The sequence below is a fragment of the Cherax quadricarinatus genome, chromosome 93 (genome assembly GCF_038502225.1).
Source record: "Cherax quadricarinatus isolate ZL_2023a chromosome 93, ASM3850222v1, whole genome shotgun sequence".
NCBI classification, from domain to species: domain Eukaryota; kingdom Metazoa; phylum Arthropoda; class Malacostraca; order Decapoda; family Parastacidae; genus Cherax; species Cherax quadricarinatus.
In genome coordinates, this window is record NC_091384.1 from 399,390 (window position 1) to 427,239 (window position 27,850).

General features: G+C 43.1%; 1 long non-coding RNA gene across 1 annotated transcript in view; it reads right to left on the minus strand.

Moving 5' to 3' along the window:
- LOC138855400 (uncharacterized) overlaps positions 1-27,850 on the minus strand; it is a 52,534-nt gene that overhangs the window by 22,270 nt on the left and 2,414 nt on the right. The window contains exon 2 of the long non-coding RNA XR_011394634.1: positions 14,061-14,288. This is a non-coding gene — a long non-coding RNA (uncharacterized lncRNA). The remainder of the gene's footprint in view (positions 1-14,060; positions 14,289-27,850) is intronic.

Consider the following 27,850-nt stretch of genomic DNA (forward strand, 5'->3'; position numbering starts at 1 on the left):
TATGGCTTCTATAACATAGCTGAACCCCTTGCCAAGAAACTTCATTATCCCACATAAGAATGGAGGAACACTGCAGGTCTACTCATATACTTGTCCAATCTCTTTCTAAAGCTACCCAAGGTCCTAGCCTCTATCATCCTACTTGGAAGATTGTCACACGCAGCATTCTCCACCTGACTCCATCCTATAAATACTCGCGTACCTTTCACCCAGGTAGATATGTTTGTGACTTGATGAAGCTCACTGTGTGGGCAAAACATTGTCAATAAAGGATCACATTATACTGCTTATTTTTCCAGGAACCAGAGGTCAAGGAACACTTGGGTATGACCCAAGAAAAAAAAACAGCAGCAGGTTAATAATAAAGAAATAATAATTATTTAACAGTATTGTTGGTAAAGTTACCAACTGTCAAGTAAAAAGGACACAAGTGCAACTAATGTGACATATTAGTGCAGCAATGTTTTGCTCTCCAGGAGTTTTGTCAGGCCATTAAGAACAATACATGGACACAGAGTTTATATACTATATATATAGGCTAAGAGTGAGGTGGCAGACATAATATAATCATTGTAGTAATAGTTGTAACAGTAGTAGTAATACATGTGGTAGTAAAAGTCGACTTGTGCATGGGTTAAAAGGGTATTAAAGCGTATTGCTTTAATACCCTTTGGACGAATATTTGTTAGTGACTGGATTAGAGGAGGTGTTTCAGTGTTGTTCTGTCATGTAGTATCAGCAGCAACTGTGATGGCAGGGTTTATTGTTTTGAGGATTCTTGCTGACACTTCCGCAGTGAAGCTGTTTTTATTTTGCTTGTGTTAGAAATGTCGATTAATGATGATTCAAGGCATTTATGTCTGTGGAAATTAGGTTCTCTGATTACTAGTCAGGCATCGTTGAATTTCATGAGGTGACTTGCAAAATGCCTGTGTACAACACCGGAATCCTGCCAGTCACCTCATGAAATTCAACGATGCCTGACTCGTAATCAGAGAACCTAATTCCACAGACATAAATGCCTTGAATCATTGCTATTTCTAACAAAATAAAGACGGCTTCATCTTTTAGTAGTATCAGCAAGAATCTTCCTCAAAAACAATAAACTTGCCACCACATAGTTGCTGCTGCTAATACTACATTAGAGGAACACTGAAACAGACCTCAAATCCAACCCACTAACAGAAATATTTGCCCAACCTATAAGCTTTAATACCTTTTTAACCCATACAAGTCAACTTTTACTACCACATGTATTACAACTACTACAATGATTATATTGTCTTACACCTCACTCTTAGCCTATATATATATACCCTCTGTATCCATGTACTGTATGCAATGGCTTGACGAAGCTCCTGGAGAGTGAAACGTTGCCACAATAAAATGTCACAGTAGTTACACGTGTCCTTTTACTTTCAATACACTGGCAGTATCCCACCGAGGCGGGGTGGCCCAAAAGGAAAAACGAAAGTTTCTCCTTTTACATTTAGTAATATATACACTTTTACTTAATATAGGTAATTTTTACTGTAGATTTACAGTAGATTTTAAAATGTTTTTTGAATCAATACATGTAGGAAAATAACCTGTCCATTGTTCTTCAACAGTAAACTTGTTAGGTTAACCAAACAGACGATCAGGGGATTAAAGCGACTTGTGAAATTGTAATAAGACGACTGCAAACAAATCATGGGATGGCTTGTGAATTTTAGGACTTGCTGCTATGAGTTTAATCCCCAATCCTGACCCATTCCATGATTTGAAGGGAGTCTGGAAGGCAGACTAAGCCACTGTCAGTGTATCTTAGTCTAAGGTTAGTGGAAAGTATATCATGGTATCTTGAGAGATAGTAATTCCCAAGTAATAGATATGCCAGCTCTGTTGGAGCTGCCAAATCTCCTCAAGGGAGATTTCTTGATGCTGGTCAGGGTCTCCTGATCTAAGGAATTGGATCTGTGCTCCAATTCCCTGAATTAAGCCTGAAAGCCTCCCCCCCCCCTGGTGCTGTACAATCCCTATGGGTTTAGCACTCCCCATGATAATAAAAATAAATGAATCTTTTAGTGGGTTACTTGATGATACCTTCATCACTCAATCTCCCAGCTCAGATTAACATGTCTTGAGGGGGGGGGGGGGAATATGGATTTTTAGTGTTGGGTGCTCCAGATGTCCCATACATAAGCTGGCTATGACTGCCTATACATGACCAAGTTCAAAATGCCTGCTTATATAGTCTTCAAAAATAAAATAAAATTATAAATGGTTCAGAGAACAGACAACGTGTCGGTTCTCTGAACCATTCATCTACAATCCTGTCAGACACTGCAACTTCTTGGGATCTTAATACTACTTGGGAATTCTTCGCTTGCCTAATCCTTGGGCACGACCTACTTCCACATTGAACAAATGTGACACCACCTACATCTGCTGCACCTCTCCTGCCTACGGTTTATAAGCTGCTTCTCCGCCCATATTCTATTCAAGATTGATGGACTGATTACTTCATTCTCCTCCTATTCATGGACTAATGAAGCCACTGTGTGGCGAAATGTTTCCTCAATAAAGATACCCAAGAGTTGCACATGTCTAATTTATCAAAATTATAAATATAACACCATTCAATGGCATCAAGGATATCTAGTGCAGGCAGGGGTACCTGGAGGTTATTCCGGGGATCAATGCCCCCGCGGCCCGGTCCATGACCAGGCCTCCTGATGGAACAGGGCCTGATCAACTAGGCTGTTACTGCTGGCCGCATGCAGTCCAACGTATGAGCCACAGCCCGGCTGATCCGGCACTGACTTTAGGTATCTGTCCAGCTCTCTCTTGAAGGCAGCCAGGGGTTTATTGGCAAGTCCCCTAATGCTTGATGGGAGACTGTTGAACAGTTTTGGGCCCCGGACACTTATGGTGTCCGGGGCCATTATGAATTCATGTGGAAATTTATGGACTCGATTTTCTAATGACTTACTAATGAAAACAATGGACAGATTCCTTCCCTGGATGTGTCGATTCAAAAAGATGGTAATAAACTTACCTTCAGAGTCTACTCTAAAACTACAAATAAAAAATGACCTACATTACTACTTACATCTAGACAACAGAATAGTAGTTAGATTCTTCTTAAATGAAAATAGGATTTCTTCCATTACCTGTTTGAGGTAAATACATCAACCGAGTCTTCACTGCCCAGAATATTTCGTCAAGTGCAGGAAGAAAGCAGAGAAGATACTATGCAACTAATTACAACTAAACTAAGCAGATATACTAAACTTCTGTCAACCAAACCAGCAACCTTTCCAATGCCCTAGCAATAGCCATGCTCATTTCGTGAATATTTCATCTCGTACCCATAAAAGCCTTTTAGTTTAGAAGAAAGGAAAAAAAAACAATGAATATCACTGCTGGTATTTATATCATACGACATGGAGCTGGTGACAAGATTAATTAATATACGAGAAACTTCCCAAGGCCTAGATACTGTGGTCCCTCATTTTTCGTAGTTAATCCGTTCCTGGAGCTGCTACTATTAACGAAATCTACGATTTGCGAATCAATTTTCCCCATAAGAAATAATGTAAATACAATTAATCCGTTCCTGACACCCAGAAGTATTAAAACAAATAATTTTTTTACATGAAATATACATGTAGTACATAAACAATACATGTACTTACCTTTATTGGAGATTCTTCTTAGTGTATGGGAGACTGGAGGAGGAGAGAGAGAGGATTGTTTATAGTTTGGAAGGGGAATCCCCTTCCATCAACACCTCAGGTACCAATTGCTTTTCTGGGGTTGCTTCTCTTCTCTGTTTCTTAATGCCACTAGGACCACCTTGAGAGTCACTGGAGTCTTGTCTCGCAAAATAACTGTGGAGACAGCTCTGTTTCTGGCGTCTCTTTAAAACTTCCCTAAAATGGGCCAAGACTTTGTCACTGTACATGTTGCCAACCTGGCTTGCAACAACCTTGTTAGGGTGATGTTTCTCCGTAAAGCTTTCCATCTTACCCCACATAGCAAAAATCTCTTTAATTTCTAGAGAAGGCACCTTCTTCCATCTCTCTTCCTCCTCCTCTGCAGCAAGATTCTGAGCTGCGATCTGTTGCTGTTCCTGCTGACTCTTGCAGCTCCTCAGTGGTGAGCTCTTCGTTGTGGTCTTCCACCAATTCTTCCACATCCTCCAAACTCACATCCATCCCCATGGAACTCCCCAGTGCCACAATTGATTTTACAACAGACATAGGCTCATAAGGGTCAGTCCCAAACCCTTCAAAATCCCTCTTGTTGACACAATCTGGCCACAGTTTTCTCCAGGCAGAGTTCAAAGTTCTGGTAGTCACTCCCTCCCAAGCCATACCTATAAGGGTTATGCAGTGGAGGATGCTGAAGTGTTCTCTCCAAAATTCCCTTAGGGTCAAGTGAGTGTCTGTGGTCACAGTCAAGCACCTGTGAAACACTGCTTTGGTGTAGAGTTTTTTAAAGTTTGCAATGACCTACTGGTCTATGGGCTGGAGGAGAGGAGTGGTATTTGGGGGCAAGAACTTTACTGTGATGAACCCAAACTCCTTGAAAATTAGGTCATCCAAGTTTGGAGGATGAGCAGGTGCATTGTCCATTACTAGCAGGCACTTGAGATCCAATTTCTTTTCCAGGAGATACTCCTTCACACTAGGGCCAAACACTTCATTGAACCACTCGACGAAAATTTCCCTCGTGACCCATGCCTTACTATTAGATTTCCAAAACACACACAATTTACTCTTCATAACATTGTTTTTCCTGAACACTCTGGGATTTTCAGAATGGTACACTAGTAATGGCTTCACTTTGAAATCTCCACTAGCATTAGCACAGAACATTAGCGTCAGCCTGTCTTTCATAGGCTTGTGTCCTGGCATTGCCTTTTCCTCTTGTGTAATGAAGGTCCTCTTTGGCATTTTCTTCCAAAAGAGGCCTGTTTCATCACAATTGAACACTTGTTCAGGTTTCAGTCCTTCAGCCTCTATGTACTCCTGGAATTCATGCACATATTTTTCAGCCGCCTTGTGGTCCGAACTGGAAGCCTCACCATGCCTCACCACACTGTGTATGCCAGTATGGTTCTTAAATCTCTCAAATCAACCTTTGCTGGCCTTAAATTCACTCACATCACCACTATTTTCAGGCAATTTCTTTACCAGATCGTTGTGCAACTGCCTAGCCTTTTCACAAATTATCGAAGTCATAAGAGTATCTCCTGCTAATTGTTTCTCATTTATCCACACCAATAATAACTTCTCAACCTCTTCCAGTACTGGTGATCTCATTTTTGTCAGCATAGTTACTCCCTTTGCAACAACAGCATCCTTTATTTCCTTTTTCTTGGCCACTATGGAACATAAGGTTGTATAGGGTTTCTTATACATCCTGGACAGTTCAGCCACACTTGTGCCACTTTCATATTGTTCAATGATGTTTTTCTTAAATTCAATCGTATTTCTCACCTTCTTTACCACAGGCTTGGCACTAGGAGCTTTCTTTGGAGCCATGGTAGCTTATTTAGTACTTGCAAGCACTAAAATAAATGGAATATTATGAAATATTTCGCTGGAGCACGTGAGGGGACCTTCGCTCACTGGTAAACAATGCCAGACTGGCTGCCGCCACAGCTCACGCTGTGGGTACGTGTCCCGGATGAACTACGACTCGCGAGTCAACCTATGAAAAGCGAGCCCATGTTTATACGAAAATACCCCTATGATTTCCGAAATCTATGATTGCCGAGAACTACGAAAAGCGAGGGACCATTGTATTAAGAGTCAAAAACATATACTACAGTGGACCCCTGGTTAACGATATTTTTTCATTCCAGAAGTATGTTCAGGTGCCAGTACTGACCAAATTTGTTCCCATAAGGAATATTGTGAAGTAGATTAGTCCATTTCAGACCCCCAAACATACACATACAAACGCACTTACATAAATACACTTACATAATTGGTCGCATTGGGAGGTGATCGTTAAGCGGGGGTCCACTGTATTTATGTATGGTAGGAGGAGGATGTTAGTAACTACATGTACAATAGGAACCTGTATCTGCAGGTTCGGTTTTCGCAGTTTCAGTTATCCATGGTTTACTATGACCCAAAAATAACCCTTAATTTTGCTTAATAATGGTCTCAAAGCACAAAAGTAGTCAGGTGGCAGGTTATCAAAGCCTAAGAGAAGCTGTGAAAAAGTGGTAATTCTCGACTTATGTAATTTATCAATTAAACTTTATCATAGCTACGTATGTAAATGAAAAATAAATTTAAATTATATACAGTGGAACCTCAAAAATCGAACGTATCACATATCGAACGTTTTGAAAATAGGACCATTTTTTCGGACAAACTGTGTCCCTATTATCGAACGCGCCCCTATTTTCAGACTGCCGGGTACGGGACCTGTCTGCCGGCCCACTCTGTCTGCGCTCCCGCGCAGGCGCCGTGAGCAGTCTAGCTTTGTTTATGCTTGAGTGAACACTAACCTGCGCTCTCATTCACGCATTTTACGATTATTTCGTTGTGTTTAGTGCTTGTGGGACTGTGAAATAAGCTGCCATGGGCCCAAAGAAACTTGCCAGTGGTACCCCTGTGGTGAAGAAAGTGAGAAACACCATAGATGTGAAGAAGGAAATAATACAGAAGTATGAGAGTGGTGTGAGACTTGTTGAGCTTGCCAGGAAGTATGGGAAAAACAAGTCGACCATCGGTTCTATCCTGTCAAAGAAAGAACAAATCAAGGAAGCTGATGTTGCGAAAGGTGTTAATATAGGGAGTGGATAAGGTGCCTTCTTCAAAGATTAAGGAGATTTGTGCCAAGTGGAATGATGTCCAAATGTTTGTGCAGAAGTACCACCCTGAGCAAGCTGAAACAAGCCATCTTTGCGACAAGTTCAGTGACAGAACCATGTCCTATTTTAGGGAAATGTTAAAGAGGCACCAGAAACAGAGGACTGTGGACAGTTATTTTGTGAGACAGGGGTCCAGTGACTCTCAAGCTGGTCCTAGTGGTATTAAAAGACAAGGGAAGTAACCCCCAGAGAGGGCTTTACCTGAAGTCCTCATGGAGGGGGATTCTCCTCCCAAACACTAACCCCAACTCCCTCTCTCCTCCTCCCTATCTTCCAGATGCCATCACCAATCTTCAATAAAGGTAAGTAAAAATGTTACTTTATATGTATTACTATACATAATTAAAAGCTATAGTATTTGTTGTATGTAAAACTGTAATTAATCTCTATAAAATGTATTTTTGTGTGAATATTTTTGGGTTTCTGGAACGGATTAATTGTATTTCCATTATTTCTTATGGGAAATATTGCTTCGAATTTCATACTTTTCGAATTTAGAACTAGCTCCTGGAACGGATTAAGTTCGATTTTTGAGGTTCCACTGTATAGGGTTCATTACTATCCATGGTTTTGGGAATACACGGCAGGTCTTGGAATGCATCACCCGCAGATACGGGAAGACTACTGTACGCTATGCCGAAACGAGAACCATCCTATGAATTTTCCAGGGTCAAAAATGACCGTTACAGCAAATGTTTAGAATAAGCAGTAATAGCCGCAGCCAATACAATTTCTCAAACCTCTGGATCGCTCAATCCCCGACATCTTAGCAAGGCTGTGATCACTTAACCTCACCTACATGACCATTCTTTTACCTCAGGACCTCTTTCCAACCCCTACATATGCCCATACTGTGTGAGTATGCATGAATTAAGTCCCTGGTGGATGAAATATCTTAAAATACCATAACCTGGACATTGTCTTATTTACAAGCTGTCAGTGTATTCTACCACTATTACCACCCTATGTAAAGCACTGCTGCAGTGATTAGTGTGCTAGTACTACTGCCTCAGGTAAGCCCTTTAAGGTGAGGATGTACCTTTAAGGAACTAGAGATACTGTCCTTCCTTGGATTAAACCTGTGTGCTCTTGACTCCATTTCCAAGGTGGGTCATTGCTCTTTAAGAATTACCACATCAGTGGAAAGAAGTACGAAGGATGCACTCGTGTGTAAAAGTGAGGTAGTCTATGTAAGTCAGTCTCGGTGGGAAGTGCTAAACTTCTAAGTCAAGTGGCACTTGGGCGGCAATACAGTTTGATTTGAGGAAGGGAAGGGTAAGTCCACTTTGGATGGCAAGGGTTAGGAAACCATAGCAATGGCAGTTGACACATAGGAACATGCAACACCTGTGGTCTAGCTGCCATAGGTGGACATTTGACAATGCTGATGAAAGTACCAAGGGTTGCTCCCTTTCCTCAGATTAAACCAGATTATCTCCCTTTTCCCTGGGTTTTGCTGCTTCTCCATGAATTTAATAATACAGAGGAAAAAAGTTAGTCTCGATCAGGAGGAATTGTGAAAGCTTGTTTGAAAATGATACTCCCACATTGGAGGCGCTGACGACCCTTAAGGGTTTACCTCTTCCCCACAAATATAACCTCCCATTTCTATGGTGCTATGAGTGCTATAAATTTAGTAATTTCCCATAAACATAACCTTCATTTCCCCATTGCTAATGGCCTTAAAGGTTTAGTGAACTCCCATGAATGCAATAATTGCCCCCATTCCCCTGGCAGCATGACCCATATGGGTTTAGTCCTTCCCTACAAATACTGTAATAAATACCTCCCGTTCCGCAGGAGCTGTATGACCCCAACAAGTATAAAACTGTGGAATGTTAAGCTTGACTGGGGCAAGAGGTGACAGTGTTTCAGTTTCTCACAAAACTGAACACTAAAATCAAAAGGGAATTATTCATGATAAAATTCACAAGGGCCGTGAGTGCTATAAGAGGTGACTAAAATGCCGGGAGCAAGGGGCTAGTAACCCCTTCTCCTGTATAAATTACTAAACTGAAAAGAAAAACTTTAACTTTTCTTTGTAGGTCATCCTGCTGATAAATTAGACACATGTGCAACTCTTGGGAATCTTTATTGAGGAAACGTTTCGCCACACAGTGGCTTCATCAGTCCATACAAAGGAGAATCTTGAAGAACAGGAGGAGAATGAGGTAATCAGTCCCTCAACCTTGAGTCGATGTGGTCAGTCCATCAATCTTGCACATGTGTCTAATTTATCAACATGTCGGTTCTCTGAACCATTCATCTACAAAAAAGGTCATCCTGCCTTGGTGCAATATGGCCAGTTTGTTGAAAAAAAAATCACAAGGTAAAGTAAAAATTAAGTGAAAAATCTCGTTAATTCCTCGTCTTTATCCTCTCATAAGGCATCTACACAGTATGTAAATCACATGTCTGGTAAAGCCTAGAGGTGGAGTATTGGAATTATGGACTGAAATTGCTCAGAAAAACCAACATTTTCTGTAGATTACCGAGTGGCCAGATGCTGATTTAAAACTCACTTTATCATCAACTATTATGTACTTTACTATACATTATGATATGCATGAAACTCATGACTATAACTGTCATAACAGTACTTTGTAATCTCTGGTAAATTAAGACTACTAATGGGATGATGCAAAAATTTCTGCTTATACTGCTCATACCCTCAAAATTAACCGCTAACCCCCGATACCCATACTATGGTACACCAGTCCAATTTATTAGTGCTGTTTAAAGCTTTAGTGAAGACTAACACTGTCAGCACCATCAATGAAAGTGTCACTGTCATCATCAACGCCACAGGCTACCAGTCCACAATGCTCAACCAACTCAGTGATCACGACATTTACAGACCTCTTACATCAAGAAGAAATAAAAAGACACAATACCATGACTGGAATAATACACTAATAACCCACACAATGTCATGACTGGAATAATACACTAATAACCCACACAATACCATGGCTGGAATAATACACAAATAACCCACACAATACCATGACTGGAATAATACACTAATAACCCACACAATGTCATGACTGGAATAATACACTAATAACCCACACAATACCATGACTGGAATAATACACTAATAACCCACACAATGTCATGACTGGAATAATACACTAATAACCCACACAATGTCATGACTGGAATAATACACTAATAACCCACACAATGTCATGACTGGAATAATACACTAATAACCCACACAATGTCATGACTGGAATAATACACTAATAACCCACACAATACCATGGCTGGAATAATACACAAATAACCCACACAATACCATGACTGGAATAATACACTAATAATCCACACAATACCATGACTGGAATAATACACAAATAACCCACACAATACCATGACTGGAATAATACACAAATAACCCACACAATACCATGACTGGAATAATACACAAATAACCCACACAATACCATGACTGGAATAATACACAAATAACCCACACAATACCATGACTGGAATAATACACTAATAACCCACACAATACCATGACTGGAATAATACACAAATAACCCACACAATACCATGACTGGAATAATACACAAATAACCCACACAATACCATGACTGGAATAATACACAAATAACCCACACAATACCATGACTGGAATAATACACAAATAACCCACACAATACCATGACTGGAATAATGCACATATAACCCACACAATACCATGACTGGAATAATACACTAATAACCCACACAATACCATGACTGGAATAATACACTAATAACCCACACAATACCATGACTGGAATAATACACTAATAACCCACACAATACCATGACTGGAATAATGCACATATAACCCACACAATGTCATGACTGGAATAATGCACATATAACCCGCATGAGGCCTGGTCATGGACTGGGCCATGGGGGCATTGATCCCCGAAACTCTCTCCAGGTATAGAAGAAACTCATAATATTTTGATCTGACTTGGACCATTAGGTCCTGGTGGCCTGGTGGCTAACGCTCTCACTTCACACGGCGAGGGCCTGGGTTCGATTCCCAGCCAGAGTAGAAACATTGGACGTGTTTCTTTCCACCTGTTGTCTATGTTCCCCATCAGTAAAATGGGTACCTGGGTGTTAGTCGACTGGTGTGGGTCGCATCCCGGGACACTGACCTAATTTGCCCGAAATGCAGAGCATAACAAGGGAGTTTCTATACAGTAGTATGTCATTGTTGTCAGCTAGGACTATATACCTTGTACATGTACTTGTAGTAAATAAAGATATTATTATTATTATTATTAGATAGTAAATTCTCCAAGTTGGTCCAAAACGTTGTCGTAAGTTTCTTTCTCCTATGTGCAGGTTATTTGTTACTTTTATATCAACTAATGTAGACACTCCAGTTGATGTTGTCCTCCACATATCTTAAAATGCTAAAACCAGGGAAATAAATTACCAAACACTATCCCCAACACTCCCAAACCAGCTAGAAGGTATGGTCTGCCTAAGATCCATAAACTAGGGGTCATACTGAGACCTATTTCTTATGAAAGAAGTAACATCCCTTACAAAAACAGCAAGTATTCTAACTGAACACTTCTCCGAACTCTTGGGCATCATCACTCCTGCATATCTTGAATACTCGGACCTTAATCACATAAAATAAATTCTCCAGCCTGGACATTGCCTCCTTCTTCAACAAGGTACCCACTTCAAAAACAATTGATCGCCTATGACAGACAATTGACGACACCCTAGAACAGAAGTCAGGGAACCAGGGTAAATCACCCCAACTGGGGTAAAAATAAAAATCTCTGGGGTACTGAAGGTTCAATAAACCTATAAATAAAATAGTACAAAAATATTATTTAATAACTGAGGCAAATTATGAAAGTTATATTATTTTGAAACAAATAATTTTTAGTTTAGTGGGTAATTTCGGTACACAAATTTGTTTTTGGGGTAATACCCAAAAAAGTTCACCAATCTCTGCCCTAAAGTTACCTATCCCCATCTATGACTTCACAGACCTTGATGGATTAGTCAGTTTCCATTCTCTCTCCTTGAGACTCGTTTCAAAGACTTTCGACTTGCATATGGAGTCTTTTTTGAGTTATCCTGGTAGGTAATTTACACTACATATAAGTGTACTTATGTGTACTTGTACCTATATAAACTTGCATAATCTGACTTTGTCGTGTAGACTCCATATTCGTCATTACACCAAAAGGATGTGATATCTGCCCTCCAGAGTAAAATCAAGTTGAACCTTCAATAAATTTATGCTTAGAGGATGCCAATGACAAACTTCCTTTATTAGATATCATAATTTGTAAATGTGTCAACAAAAGTAGTTTCGAGGTTTATCGGAAACCCACAAACCAAAACAATCTTCTCCACCTCAATTCACACCATGACATTAGGACTAAAACTCTACACAAATAACCTGCAAATAGCAGAAAAACTTCACGATGTTTCAGTCCACATGGACCATTAACAAATCACAGTGTGTGACAAGTTGGACCGAAACGTCAGTGTAAGATTCCTTTCTCCCATGTGCTGGTTATTTGTGTACTATTCCAGTCCTGGTATTGTGCCTTTGTGCTCTTTATCAGAACTAAACGTGGCATTACCACAAGATTTTTCCTAAGAGCTCTCTGCATTTGTAGTTGTGAATCTTTTGTAGTTAGTAAGATCTTTCCTTCAACAAATTTTCCCTCTGAAACACTGCCTGACATTTCATCAGGGACTACTGATGTTCCTATAACATTGTCAGTTTACCCAGACCAGAACTCGAATGTCCAGATCAGTCCATAACTCTATTGCCCAGATAAGACCAAAACTTTATTATCCAGACCAGACCACAACTCTATTGCCCAGATCAGACCAGAACTCTATTATACAGACCAGATCAGACCAGAACTCTATTATACAGACCAGACCAGAACTCTATTATCCAGACCAGACCACAACTCTACTGTCTAGACCAGATCAGAACTCTATTACCAAGACCAGATCAGAAATCTACTGCCCAGACTAGACCAGAAATACTGCCCAGACCAGAACTCTATTACTCAGACCAGAACTCTATTGCCTAAACCAGAACTCTATTGCTCAGACCAGAACTACTGCCCACACCAGAACTCTATTACCCAGACCAGACCAGAACTCATCTATATCTGCAGTGATACAGTCAACATAACCACCACTGCCTCTATGACCTTCAAAGATATCACCAGACTACCACCACAAACTTAAGTTCGAATATAAATAACCATACACATTCCATTTATAAACTGTAGGATTCACATTTGTAGTTTTCATTGATTTAGTAAGAAATTTATATACCTGGAGTATACCTGGAGGAAATTTCAGGGGTCAATGCCCCCGCAGCCCGGTCCACGACCAGGCCTCCTGGTGGATCATGGTCTGATCAACTAGGATGTCATTGCCGTACATAGGCCAACGTACAGACCCCAGCCCGGCTAATTGGGTACTGACTTTAGGTATCTGTCCAGCCTCCTCTTGAAGGCACCAGGGGTCTTATGGTAATTCCTCTTATCCACTAGTAATTGCTAAGATGGACGACACTCCAATACATACAGAATGTATGTATGTATGCATTAAAAACACACTCAACGATATTTCTATCATCAATCAGATCAACGTTTCTACAACTCAGCTGAATTTCTAGATGGAAACTTCTGGGAAGCTTGGGAATCAATGTGACCTGACACACAATTCACTTTTTCTTCACCTAGCTACTAATTACTATTTTATATACTCATTCTTATACCTGGTTTATCTGTGGCAACTCAAAAATTACCCTATACTATGTCACAACCCCATTAACATCATGCCATCACACCCTATGCTACCCCAATCACCCTATGGTATGACAAAGCCCCATTAATCTTATGCCACCACACCCTATGCTACCCCAATCACTCTATGCTACCCATTCATCCTATATAACTCCCACCCTTATGCTACATCAGTTCTTAATTTGCTAGGATCTATGACCCACAAAGTAGATAGTAGAATGACACATGGGAAGTACAAGCATGGCCAACGAACACACGAGTAGACTGGTACACAATGAACTACAAGACTATGAAAGAGTGATAACCAGCAAACTGAATCAGACAAGGCCAATATTAAAACGCTTACATTTACCTGTACCCACCAATGAGAGGATGATCCAAGGACAGGCTCAACGTTGATTCCAGGGGAGAAGACACAGATTCAACAGGCTCAACTTCCAGGGGAGAAGACACAGATTCAACAGGCTCAACTTCCAGGGGAGAAGACACAGATTCAACAGGCTCAACTTCCAGGGGAGAAGACGCGGGCTGCCATGCGTGGCAAATGCGCAAAGCAACGTATATTGAAGTCCTTGCTGGCTGTGGCTGCCCTGTTGAGAAAAATCCCTTGTTAGTGCTATCTGAGGCCCCAACAAAAATCACAGTATATTCATCCCAATAAAGAAAATGCCATTAGGATTTCTTTTAACATATCGGTCGTTTCCCATTGAGGCAGAGTGACCCGAAAAAAAGAAATACTTTCAACATCACTCACTCCATCACTGTAGGAATATTAACATAATGGCATATACAGAGCCTTGGGAATGGTAGGCAATCAGATTTGACTCAAGGGAAGGATAGCTCCAGTTTCTTGGATCAAGAGCCCTTCAGCATTAAGGCAAACTCTCTTGAACAGTATAGGATGAGCAAAAGAAAAAATGCTGGCATGAAAGATAACTTTTTGCCCAAAAGCAAAATCAGAACATTGATATAAGACAAAACAGCACCCTGGGAAAATATTTACAGTGGGGTCCAATAAGGCCCCCACTGTGGAGAGATGGGGATATTATGGTTAGAAAGTAATTTAAAATCAGACTACTGTTGCTGTAAAGTAAATACAGTGGAACCTCAAATATCGAACTTTCTTCGGTCCAGAAGTCTGTTCGAGTGCTTTTACCAAATGAATTTATTCCCATCAGGAATAATGTAAATTAGATTAGTCCATTTCAGACCCTCAAAAATACACTTATAAAAGCACTTACAAAAATACACTTACATAATTGGTTGTGTTGGGAGCAGTTCGATTTTTGAGGTTCCACTGTATGATAATGATTATAAATTCATTTCAGCATGATGCAGTTTATGTATAAAGGAGAATGACATTTGGGTGGACATGCTGAATGCCCATTTATATAAGAATTGGTTATAAATGACCATTATTTTTAAAGGGGTGGACTGGTAAGCCAGCGGAAGGCCTCGGTCAGATGACCAAAGCTCCAAAGGCGGATCATCATCTGACTAAGACCTGTGTCAGGAAACACTTGTCCTGTTTCCTGACAAACCTTACCTAACCTAACCAATTTATATGCAGAGCATTTTGGGCATACTTAAGACTAACTTAAGATTAATGGGGCAATATGAATACAGTGGTACCTTGGGATACGAACTTAATTCGTTCCAGAAGACTGTTCGAGTGCCGATGCCGAATCAATTTGCTCCCATACGGAATAATGTAAATTTGATTAATCAGTTTCAGATGCCCAAATATACGCTTACAAAAGCACTTACATAATTGTTCGAGTTTTGAGCTGTTCGTATCCCAAGGTACCACTGTACATAAGTAATTTTGTACATACAGTCACTTGGGTGAGTGTAATCACCTTACAGTGATTCACAGACTCTTTCTTCATTTGCCAGTGTACATATATAAAAGCCTAAAAACACTATCATTTATTAAGAGTACAATAACACTGGGCCCAAAAAATTATACAAAAGTAAAAATACAGTGGACCCCCACCTTACGATATTAATCCATTCCTGAGAGCTCATCGTAAGCCGAAGTTATCGTTAGCCGAATTAATTTTCCCCATAAGAAATAATGGGAATCAAATTAATCCGTTCCTGACACCCCAACGTATGAAATTTTTTTACATGAAATATTAATTTTAAAACACACAAACTGAAGAAGACATGCACAATTACTACTCTACTAAGAATAGAATACATGACACTTACCTTTATTGAAGATCTGGTGATGAGTGTGGAAGTTAGTGTTTAGAAGGGGAATTCATTTCCATTAGGACTTGAGGTAGCAAGTCCTTTTCCAGGGTTACTTCTCTTCTTCTTTTAATGCCACTAGGACCAGCTTGAGAGTCACTGGACCTCTGTCGCACAACAAATCTTTCCATAGAGCTCTGTACCTCCTGCTCCTTTAAGACTTTCATAAAATGGGCTATAACATTGTCATTGTACAGGTTGCCAACACAGCTTGCAGTAGCCGTGTCAGGGTGATTTTCATCCATAAAGGTTTGCAGTTCAACCCACTTTGCACACATTTCCTTAATCTCTTTTTACAATTCCATACTAATTCTCGCCCTTTTTACCACAGGGATGGCACTAGAAGCTTTCTTGGGGTCCATGGTGACTTATTTTGCAGTTACAAGCACTAAAAGCACTAGGATAATGTGAAATGTACTGAATGTATGCGTAGATGCGACCGCACTGGCTGGCTTGTAAACACTGGCGCTGAAGCCACACGTGGGACGCGTCCCAGACGAATCACATAAGGCGAGTTTTTTATCGTGAGGTGAGGCAAATGCTTCGTATGGCGGATTTAACAAAACGCGATGCGTTCGTAAAGCGGGGGTCTACTGTAAATATATTTTTTTAAATTGAGTATGGGGGATAACTGTCTATTATAAATCTCTATTATGTTTAATTAGCCTCATCAGTCACCACTACAAATTAAAATTTCTTCATGTGGTATAAATAATGAGGTTTACATGTACAAAAACACTGTTAGGCACAAAGAAAGTCACTAAATATGAAGTGAATTTAGAATAATTATACCTGGAGGGTGTATACCTGGAGGGAGTATACCTGGAGGGTGTATACCTGGAGGGTGTATGCCTGGAGGGAGTATGCCTGGAGGGAGTATACCTGGAGGGTGTATACCTGGAGGGTGTATGCCTGGAGGGAGTATGCCTGGAGGGAGTATACCTGGAGGGTGTATACCTGGAGGGAGTATGCCTGGAGGGAGTATGCCTGGAGGGAGTATGCCTGGAGGGAGTATACCTGGAGGGTGTATACCTGGAGGGTGTATACCTGGAGGGTGTATACCTGGAGGGAGTATGCCTGGAGGGAGTATACCTGGAGGGTGTATACCTGGAGGGTGTATACCTGGAGGGAGTATGCCTGGAGGGAGTATACCTGGAGGGTGTATACCTGGAGGGAGTATGCCTGGAGGGAGTATGCCTGGAGGGAGTATACCTGGAGGGTGTATGCCTGGAGGGAGTATGCCTGGAGGGAGTATACCTGGAGGGTGTATACCTGGAGGGAGTATGCCTGGAGGGAGTATGCCTGGAGGGAGTATACCTGGAGGGTGTATACCTGGAGGGTGTATACCTGGAGGGTGTATACCTGGAGGGTGTATACCTGGAGGGAGTATGCCTGGAGGGAGTATGCCTGGAGTATACCTGGAGGGTGTATACCTGGAGGGTGTATACCTGGAAGGTGTATACCTGGAGGGTGTATACCTGGAGGGAGTATACCTGGAGGGTGTATACCTGGAGGGAGTATGCCTGGAGTATACCTGGAGGGTGTATACCTGGAGGGAGTATGCCTGGAGGGAGTATACCTGGAGGGTGTATACCTGGAGGGTGTATACCTGGAGGGAGTATGCCTGGAGGGTGTATACCTGGAGGGTGTATACCTGGAGGGTGTATACCTGGAGGGAGTATACCTGGAGGGAGTATGCCTGGAGGGAGTATACCTGGAGGGTGTATACCTGGAGGGTGTATACCTGGAGGGTGTATACCTGGAGGGAGTATACCTGGAGGGCATTCAGGGGGTCAACATCCTCGTGACCTGGTCATGACCAGGCCTCATGGTGCATCAGGTCTACTTAATTTTAATGATAATAAAACATCCTCTCCTCACTTAGCGACTCACTCATTTACAGACGCCTTGGACTTACGACGGGACGTCTGATCAGTATTCATACCTAAATAATGTACATTAGAGCTGATTTCCTTTATTCTGTTTATTACAATATACAGTACGCTACTGTATAAACATTTAAAAATACGCCAGAAATGTTATAAATAGTACAATGGTGACATTGAAAGAATATCAAAGATTGGTAACTAGTTACTTATTGATACCATGTATCATGTAGCAGGACACTCAATGATACCATGTATCATGTAGCAGGACACTCAATGATACCATGTATCATGTAGCAGAACACTCAATGATACCATGTATCATGTAGCAGAACACTCAATGATACCATGTATCATGTAGCAGGACACTCAATGATACCATGTATCATGTAGCAGGACACTCAATGATACCATGTATCATGTAGCAGAACACTCAATGATACCATGTATCATGTAGCAGGACACTCAATGATACCATGTATCATGTAGCAGGACACTCAATGATACCATGTATCATGTAGCAGAACACTCAATGATACCATGTATCATGTAGCAGGACACTCAATGATACCATGTATCATGTAGCAGGACACTCAATGATACCATGTATCATGTAGCAGAACACTCAATGATACCATGTATCATGTAGCAGGACACTCAATGATACCATGTATCATGTAGCAGGACACTCAATGATACCATGTATCATGTAGCAGGACACTCAATGATACCATGTATCATGTAGCAGGACACTCAATGATACCATGTATCATGTAGCAGGACACTCAATGATACCATGTATCATGTAGCAGGACACTCAATGATACCATGTATCATGTAGCAGGACACTCAATGATACCATATATCATGTAGCAGGACACTCAATGATACCATGTATCATGTAGCAGGACACTCAATGATACCATGTATCATGTAGCAGGACACTCAATGATACCATGTATCATGTAGCAGGACACTCAATGATACCATGTATCATGTAGCAGGACACTCAATGATACCATGTATCATGTAGCAGGACACTCAATGATACCATGTATCATGTAGCAGGACACTCAATGATACCATGTATCATGTAGCAGGACACTCAATGATACCATGTATCATGTAGCAGGACACTCAATGATACCATGTATCATGTAGCAGGACACTCAATGATACCATGTATCATGTAGCAGGACACTCAATGATACCATGTATCATGTAGCAGGACACTCAATGATACCATGTATCATGTAGCAGGACACTCAATGATACCATGTATCATGTAGCAGGACACTCAATGATACCATGTATCATGTAGCAGGACACTCAATGATACCATGTATCATGTAGCAGGACACTCAATGATACCATATATCATGTAGCAGGACACTCAATGATACCATGTATCATGTAGCAGGACACTCAATGATACCATGTATCATGTAGCAGGACACTCAATGATACCATGTATCATGTAGCAGGACACTCAATGATACCATGTATCATGTAGCAGGACACTCAATGATACCATGTATCATGTAGCAGGACACTCAATGATACCATGTATCATGTAGCAGGACACTCAATGATACCATGTATCATGTAGCAGGACACTCAATGATACCATGTATCATGTAGCAGGACACTCAATGATACCATGTATCATGTAGCAGGACACTCAATGATACCATGTATCATGTAGCAGGACACTCAATGATACCATGTATCATGTAGCAGAACACTCAATGATACCATGTATCATGTAGCAGGACACTCAATGATACCATGTATCATGTAGCAGGACACTCAATGATACCATATATCATGTAGCAGGACACTCAATGATACCATGTATCATGTAGCAGGACACTCAATGATACCATGTATCATGTAGCAGGACACTCAATGATACCATGTATCATGTAGCAGGACACTCAGTGATACCATGTATCATGTAGCAGGACATTCAATGATACCATGTATCATGTAGCACGACACTCAATGATACCAAGTATCATGTAGCAGAACACTCAATGATACCATGTATCATGTAGCAGGACACTCAATGATACCATGTATCATGTAGCAGGACACTCAATGATACCATGTATCATGTAGCAGGACACTCAATGATACCATGTATCATGTAGCAGGACACTCAATGATACCATGTATCATGTAGCAGGACACTCAATGATACCATGTATCATGTAGCAGGACACTCAATGATACCATGTATCATGTAGCAGGACACTCAATGATACCATGTATCATGTAGCAGGACACTCAATGATACCATGTATCATGTAGCAGGACACTCAATACCATGTATCATGTAGCAGGACACTCAATGATACCATGTATCATGTAGCAGGACACTCAATGATACCATGTATCATGTAGCAGGACACTCAATGATACCATGTATCATGTAGCAGGACACTCAATGATACCATGTATCATGTAGCAGGACACTCAATGATACCATGTATCATGTAGCAGAACACTCAATGATACCATGTATCATGTAGCAGGACACTCAATGATACCATGTATCATGTAGCAGGACACTCAATGATACCATGTATCATGTAGCAGGACACTCAATGATACCATGTATCATGTAGCAGGACACTCAATGATACCATGTATCATGTAGCAGGACACTCAATGATACCATGTATCATGTAGCAGGACACTCAATGATACCATGTATCATGTAGCAGGACACTCAATGATACCATGTATCATGTAGCAGGACACTCAGGATTGTAATTGATCCTTTGATTTACTGTTGAAGTTCAAATGAGCAACCTTGACATTAAGTAGGTTAGATAGGGCAAGGTAAGGTAGGGTAGGGCAGGGTAGGGTAGGGTAGGGTAGGGTAGGGTAGGGTAGGGTATGGTAGGGTAGAGTAAGGTAGGGTAGGGGAGGGTAAGGTAGGGTAGGGGAGGGAATGGTAGGGTAGGGTAGGATAAGGCAATGTAGGGTAGGGTAGGGTAAGGTAGGGTAAGATAGAGCAGAGTAGGGTAAGGTAGGGTAGGGGAGGGTAGGGTAGGTTAGAGTAAAGTAAGGTAAGGGTAAGGTTAGGTTAGGTTAGGTTAGGTAAGGGTGGGTAGGTTAAGTTAGGTCAGGGTGGGTAGGTTAAGTTAGGTCAGGGTGGGTAGGTTAAGTTAGGTCAGGGTGGGTAGGTTAAGTTAGGTCAGGGTGGGTAGGTTAAGTTAGGCCAGGGTGGGTAGGTTAAGTTAGGTCAGGATGGGTAGGTTAAGTTAGGCCAGGGTGGGTAGGTTAAGTTAGGCCAGGGTGGGTAGGTTAAGTTAGGCCAGGGTGGGTAGGTTAAGTTAGGTCAGGGTGGGTAGGTTAAGTTAGGTCAGGGTGGGTAGGTTAAGTTAGGTCAGGGTGGGTAGGTTAAGTTAGGTCATGGTGGGTAGGTTAAGTTAGGCCAGGGTGGGTAGGTTAAGTTAGGTCAGGATGGGTAGATTAATTGAAGATTGAGACACTTATGCAGCATATGGGAATCTTTATTCAGGAAACGTTTCGCCACACAGTGGCTTCATCAGTCCAATACAAAGAGGAAGGCGTAAGGAAAGGAGGAGTATGAGGTAATCAGTCCCTCAGCCTGGAGTCGATGTGTTCAGTCCATCAAGATTGATGGACTGAACACATCGACTCCAAGCTGAGGGACTGATTACCTCATACTCCTCCTTTCCTTACGCCTTCCTCTTCGTATTGGACTGATGAAGCCACTGTGTGGCGAAACGTTTCCTGAATAAAGATTCCCATATGCTGCATAAGTGTCTCAATCTTCAACTTGTCGGTTTTTCAAACCATTCATCACACATGGGTAGATTAAGTTAGGTCAGGGTGGGTAGGTTAAATTAGGTCAGGGTGGGTAGGTTAAGTTAGGCCAGGGTGGGTAGGTTAAGTTAGGTCAGGGTGGGTAGGTTAAGCTAGGTCATGGTGGGTAGGTTAAGTTAGGCCAGGGTGGGTAGGTTAAGTTAGGTCAGGATGGGTAGATTAAGTTAGGTCAGGGTGGGTAGATTAAATTAGGTCAGGGTGGGTAGGTCAACTTAGGTCAGGGTAGGTAGGTTAAGTTAGGTCAGGGCGGGTAGGTCAAGTTAGGTCAGAGTGGGTAGGTTAAGTTAGGTCAGGGTGGGTAGGTTAAGTTAGGTCAGGGTGGGTAGGTTAAGTTAGGTCAGGGTGGGTAGGTCAAGTTAGGTCAGAGTGGGTAGGTCAAGTTAGGTCAGGGTAGGTAGGTTAAGTTAGGTCAGGGCGGGTAGGTCAAGTTAGGTCAGAGTGGGTAGGTTAAGTTAGGTCAGGGTGGGTAGGTTAAGTTAGGTCAGGGTGGGTAGGTTAAGTTAGGTCAGGGTGGGTAGGTTAAGTTAGGTCAGGGTGGGTAGGTTAAGTTAGGTCAGGGTGGGTAGGTTAAGTTAGGTCAGGGTGGGTAGGTCAAGTTAGGTCAGAGTGGGTAGGTCAAGTTAGGTCAGGGTAGGTAGGTTAAGTTAGGTCAGGGCAGGTAGGTCAAGTTAGGTCAGAGTGGGTAGGTTAAGTTAGGTCAGGGCGGGTAGGTCAAGTTAGGTCAGAGTGGGTAGGTCAAGTTAGGTCAGAGTGGGTAGGTTAAGTTAGGTCAGGGTGGGTAGGTTAAGTTAGGTCAGGGTGGGTAGGTCAAGTTAGGTCAGAGTGGGTAGGTTAAGTTAGGTCAGGGTGGGTAGGTTAAGTTAGGTCAGGGTGGGTAGGTTAAGTTAGGTCAGGGTGGGTAGGTTAAGTTAGGTCAGGGTGGGTAGGTTAAGTTAGGTCAGGGCGGGTAGGTCAAGTTAGGTCAGAGTGGGTAGGTTAAGTTAGGTCAGGGTGGGTAGGTTAAGTTAGGTCAGTGTGGGTAGGTTATGTTAGGTCAGGGTGGGTAGGTTAAGTTAGGTCAGGGTGGGTAAGTTAAGTTAGGTCAGGGTGGGTAGGTTAAGTTAGGTCAGGGTGGGTAGGTTAAGTTAGGTCAGGGTGGGTAGGTGCAGTTAGGTCAGGGTGGGTAGGGCAAGTTAGGTCAGGGCGGGTAGGTCAAGTTAGGTCAGAGTGGGTAGGTTAAGTTAGGTCAGGGCGGGTAGGTCAAGTTAGGTCAGAGTGGGTAGGTCAAGTTAGGTCAGAGTGGGTAGGTTAAGTTAGGTCAGGGTGGGTAGGTTAAGTTAGGTCAGGGCGGGTAGGTAAATTTAGGACAGAGTGGGTAGGTCAAGTTAGGTCAGAGTGGGTTGGTTAAGTTAGGTCAGGGTGGGTAGGTTAAGTTAGGTCAGGGTGGGTAGGTTAAGTTAGGTCAGGGTGGGTAGGTTAAGTTAGGTCAGGGTGGGTAGGTTAAGTTAGGTCAGGGTGGGTAGGTTAAGTTAGGTCAGGGTGGGTCGGTTAAGTTAGGTCAGGGTGGGTCGGTTAAGTTAGGTCAGGGTGGGTAGGTTAAGTTTGGTCTGGGTGGGTAGGTTAAGTTAGGTCAGGGTGGGTAGGTTAAGTTAGGTCAGGGTGGGTAGGTTAAGTTAGGTCAGGGTGGGTAGGTTAAGTTAGGTCAGGGTGGGTAGGTTAAGTTAGGTCAGGGTGGGTAGGTTAAGTTAGGTCAGGGTGGGTAGGTTAAGTTAGGTCAGGGTGGGTAGGTTAAGTTAGGTCCGGGTGGGTAGGTTAAGTTAGGTCAGGGTGGGTAGGTTAAGTTAGGTCAGGGTGGGTAGGTTAAGTTAGGTCAGGGTGGGTAGGTTAAGTTAGGTCAGGGTGGGTAGGTTAAGTTAGGTCAGGGTGGGTAGGTTAAGTTAGGTCAGGGTGGGTAGGTTAAGTTAGGTCAGGGTGGGTAGGTTAAGTTAGGTCAGGGTGGGTAGGTTAAGTTAGGTCAGGGTGGGTAGGTTAAGTTAGGTCAGGGTGGGTAGGTTAAGTTAGGTCAGGGTGGGTAGGTTAAGTTAGGTCAGGGTGGGTAGGTTAAGTTAGGTCAGGGTGGGTAGGTTAAGTTAGGTCAGGGTGGGTAGGTTAAGTTAGGTCAGGGTGGGTAGGTTAAGTTAGGTCAGGGTGGGTAGGTTAAGTTAGGTCAGGGTGGGTAGGTTAAGTTAGGTCAGGGTGGGTAGGTTAAGTTAGGTCAGGGTGGGTAGGTTAAGTTAGGTCAGGGTGGGTAGGTTAAGTTAGGTCAGGGTGGGTAGGTTAAGTTAGGTCAGGGTGGGTAGGTTAAGTTAGGTCAGGGTGGGTAGGTTAAGTTAGGTCAGGGTGGGTAGGTTAAGTTAGGTCAGGGTGGGTAGGTTAAGTTAGGTCAGGGTGGGTAGGTTAAGTTAGGTCAGGGTGGGTAGGTTAAGTTAGGTCAGGGTGGGTAGGTTAAGTTAGGTCAGGGTGGGTAGGTTAAGTTAGGTCAGGGTGGGTAGGTTAAGTTAGGTCAGGGTGGGTAGGTTAAGTTAGGTCAGGGTGGGTAGGTTAAGTTAGGTCAGGGTGGGTAGGTTAAGTTAGGTCAGGGTGGGTAGGTTAAGTTAGGTCAGGGTGGGTAGGTTAAGTTAGGTCAGGGTGGGTAGGTTAAGTTAGGTCAGGGTGGGTAGGTTAAGTTAGGTCAGGGTGGGTAGGTTAAGTTAGGTCAGGGTGGGTAGGTTAAGTTAGGTCAGGGTGGGTAGGTTAAGTTAGGTCAGGGTGGGTAGGTTAAGTTAGGTCAGGGTGGGTAGGTTAAGTTAGGTCAGGGTGGGTAGGTTAAGTTAGGTCAGGGTGGGTAGGTTAAGTTAGGTCAGGGTGGGTAGGTGAAGTTAGGTCAGGGTGGGTAGGTTAAGTTAGGTCAGGGTGGGTAGGTTAAGTTAGGTCAGGGTGGGTAGGTTAAGTTAGGTCAGGGTGGGTAGGTTAAGTTAGGTCAGGGTGGGTAGGTTAAGTTAGGTCAGGGTGGGTTGTTTAAGTTTGGTCAGGGTGGGTAGGTTAAGTTAGGTCAGGGTGGGTAGGTTAAGTTAGGTCAGGGTGGGTAGGTTAAGTTAGGTCAGGGTGGGTAGGTTAAGTTAGGTCAGGGTGGGTAGGTTAAGTTAGGTCAGGGTGGGTAGGTTAAGTTAGGTCAGGGTGGGTAGGTTAAGTTAGGTCAGGGTGGGTAGGTTAAGTTAGGTCAGGGTGGGTAGGTTAAGTTAGGTCAGGGTGGGTAGGTTAAGTTAGGTCAGGGTGGGTAGGTTAAGTTAGGTCAGGGTGGGTAGGTTAAGTTAGGTCAGGGTGGGTAGGTTAAGTTAGGTCAGGGTGGGTAGGTTAAGTTAGGTCAGGGTGGGTAGGTTAAGTTAGGTCAGGGTGGGTAGGTTAAGTTAGGTCAGGGTGGGTAGGTTAAGTTAGGTCAGGGTGGGTAGGTTAAGTTAGGTCAGGGTGGGTAGGTTAAGTTAGGTCAGGGTGGGTAGGTTAAGTTAGGTCAGGGTGGGTAGGTTAAGTTAGGTCAGGGTGGGTAGGTTAAGTTAGGTCAGGGTGGGTAGGTTAAGTTAGGTCAGGGTGGGTAGGTTAAGTTAGGTCAGGGTGGGTAGGTTAAGTTAGGTCAGGGTGGGTAGGTTAAGTTAGGTCAGGGTGGGTAGGTTAAGTTAGGTCAGGGTGGGTAGGTTAAGTTAGGTCAGGGTGGGTAGGTTAAGTTAGGTCAGGGTGGGTAGGTTAAGTTAGGTCAGGGTGGGTAGGTTAAGTTAGGTCAGGGTGGGTAGGTTAAGTTAGGTCAGGGTGGGTAGGTTAAGTTAGGTCAGGGTGGGTAGGTTAAGTTAGGTCAGGGTGGGTAGGTTAAGTTAGGTCAGGGTGGGTAGGTTAAGTTAGGTCAGGGTGGGTAGGTTAAGTTAGGTCAGGGTGGGTAGGTTAAGTTAGGTCAGGGTGGGTAGGTTAAGTTAGGTCAGGGTGGGTAGGTTAAGTTAGGTCAGGGTGGGTAGGTTAAGTTAGGTCAGGGTGGGTAGGTTAAGTTAGGTCAGGGTGGGTAGGTTAAGTTAGGTCAGGGTGGGTAGGTTAAGTTAGGTCAGGGTGGGTAGGTTAAGTTAGGTCAGGGTGGGTAGGTTAAGTTAGGTCAGGGTGGGTAGGTTAAGTTAGGTCAGGGTGGGTAGGTTAAGTTAGGTCAGGGTGGGTAGGTTAAGTTAGGTCAGGGTGGGTTGGTTAAGTTAGGTCAGGTTGGGTAGTTTAATTTAGTTCAGGGTGGGTTGGTTAAGTTAGGTCAGGGTGGGTAGGTTAAGTTAGGTCAGGGTGGGTAGGTTAAGTTAGGTCAGGGTGGGTAGGTTAAGTTAGGTCAGGGTGGGTAGGTTAAGTTAGGTCAGGGTGGGTAGGTTAAGTTAGGTCAGGGTGGGTAGGTTAAGTTAGGTCAGGGTGGGTAGGTTAAGTTAGGTCAGGGTGGGTAGGTTAAGTTAGGTCAGGGTGGGTAGGTTAAGTTAGGTCAGGGTGGGTAGGTTAAGTTAGGTCAGGGTGGGTAGGTTAAGTTAGGTCAGGGTGGGTAGGTTAAGTTAGGTCAGGGTGGGTAGGTTAAGTTAGGTCAGGGTGGGTAGGTTAAGTTAGGTCAGGGTGGGTAGGTTAAGTTAGGTCAGGGTGGGTAGGTTAAGTTAGGTCAGGGTGGGTAGGTTAAGTTAGGTCAGGGTGGGTAGGTTAAGTTAGGTCAGGGTGGGTAGGTTAAGTTAGGTCAGGGTGGGTAGGTTAAGTTAGGTCAGGGTGGGTAGGTTAAGTTAGGTCAGGGTGGGTAGGTTAAGTTAGGTCAGGGTGGGTAGGTTAAGTTAGGTCAGGGTGGGTAGGTTAAGTTAGGTCAGGGTGGGTAGGTTAAGTTAGGTCAGGGTGGGTAGGTTAAGTTAGGTCAGGGTGGGTAGGTTAAGTTAGGTCAGGGTGGGTAGGTTAAGTTAGGTCAGGGTGGGTAGGTTAAGTTAGGTCAGGGTGGGTAGGTTAAGTTAGGTCAGGGTGGGTAGGTTAAGTTAGGTCAGGGTGGGTAGGTTAAGTTAGGTCAGGGTGGGTAGGTTATGTTAGGTCAGGGTGGGTAGGTTAAGTTAGGTCAGGGTGGGTAGGTTAAGTTAGGTCAGGGTGGGTAGGTTAAGTTAGGTCAGGGTGGGTAGGTTAAGTTAGGTCAGGGTGGGTAGGTTAAGTTAGGTCAGGGTGGGTAGGTTAAGTTAGGTCAGGGTGGGTAGGTTAAGTTAGGTCAGGGTGGGTAGGTTAAGTTAGGTCAGGGTGGGTAGGTTAAGTTAGGTCAGGGTGGGTAGGTTAAGTTAGGTCAGGGTGGGTAGGTTAAGTTAGGTCAGGGTGGGTAGGTTAAGTTAGGTCAGGGTGGGTAGGTTAAGTTAGGTCAGGGTGGGTAGGTTAAGTTAGGTCAGGGTGGGTAGGTTAAGTTAGGTCAGGGTGGGTAGGTTAAGTTAGGTCAGGGTGGGTAGGTTAAGTTAGGTCAGGGTGGGTAGGTTAAGTTAGGTCAGGGTGGGTAGGTTAAGTTAGGTCAGGGTGGGTAGGTTAAGTTAGGTCAGGGTGGGTAGGTTAAGTTAGGTCAGGGTGGGTAGGTTAAGTTAGGTCAGGGTGGGTAGGTAAGTTAGGTTGGGTAGGTTAAGTTAGGTCAGGGTCAGGGTGGGTAGGTTAAGTTAGGTCAGGGTGGGTAGGTTAAGTTAGGTCAGGGTGGGTAGGTTAAGTTAGGTCAGAGTGGGTAGGTTAAGTTAGGTCAGGGTGGGTAGGTTAAGTTAGGTCAGGGTGGGTAGGTTAAGTTAGGTCAGGGTGGGTAGGTTAAGTTAGGTCAGGGTGGGTAGGTTAAGTTAGGTCAGGGTGGGTAGGTTAAGTTAGGTCAGGGTGGGTAGGTTAAGTTAGGTCAGGGTGGGTAGGTTAAGTTAGGTCAGGGTGGGTAGGTTAAGTTAGGTCAGGGTGGGTAGGTTAAGTTAGGTCAGGGTGGGTAGGTTAAGTTAGGTCAGGGTGGGTAGGTTGATGTACCTATGTACAAGTGCACAAAATGACTATTATAAGATTTGTTCGTATTTTGCCACATAAATTAAAAGCCGAACACCGATATGGCAGATATGCCCATACCAGGGGTCGAGTCACAGCTCCTGGTCCCTCCTCTCCGCTGACCAACTACATGT